Below are 391 nucleotides of genomic sequence, written 5' to 3'. Positions count from 1 at the left end.
ATATATATATATATATATATATATATATATATATATATAAAATCCCTGAAAGAACCCAATTATTTGCTCATTTGTGACCTCATCCACAAAGCTCAATACTACTGAATAAAGTCCAACACCATGGCAGATTGATTACACATAAAATCAAAAGCGCAGATATTGAAAAGGTTCATAACACTAATAGTAATTCTATTTCATTTTGTAAATTCAAGCTCCCTTTAACCACAACAACTACAACAAAACTTGACTTTCATCAAGCATTCAATGTTGTACCTCTGTTCTAACTTCCAATACGTGATCTTGCTTCTAACTTCACAAAAGAGGGTGGATGGAGAGAGGGAGAGAGGGAGAGAGAGACAGAGGAAGGGAGGGAGGGAAAGAGAGAGAGAGA

The sequence above is a fragment of the Pteropus medius genome, unplaced genomic scaffold, assembly GCF_902729225.1.
Source record: "Pteropus medius unplaced genomic scaffold, Ma_sr-lr_union100, whole genome shotgun sequence".
NCBI classification, from domain to species: Eukaryota; Metazoa; Chordata; class Mammalia; order Chiroptera; family Pteropodidae; genus Pteropus; species Pteropus medius.
The sequence above is the reverse complement of the archived record's forward strand: the minus strand, read 5'-3'. Positions refer to the sequence as shown.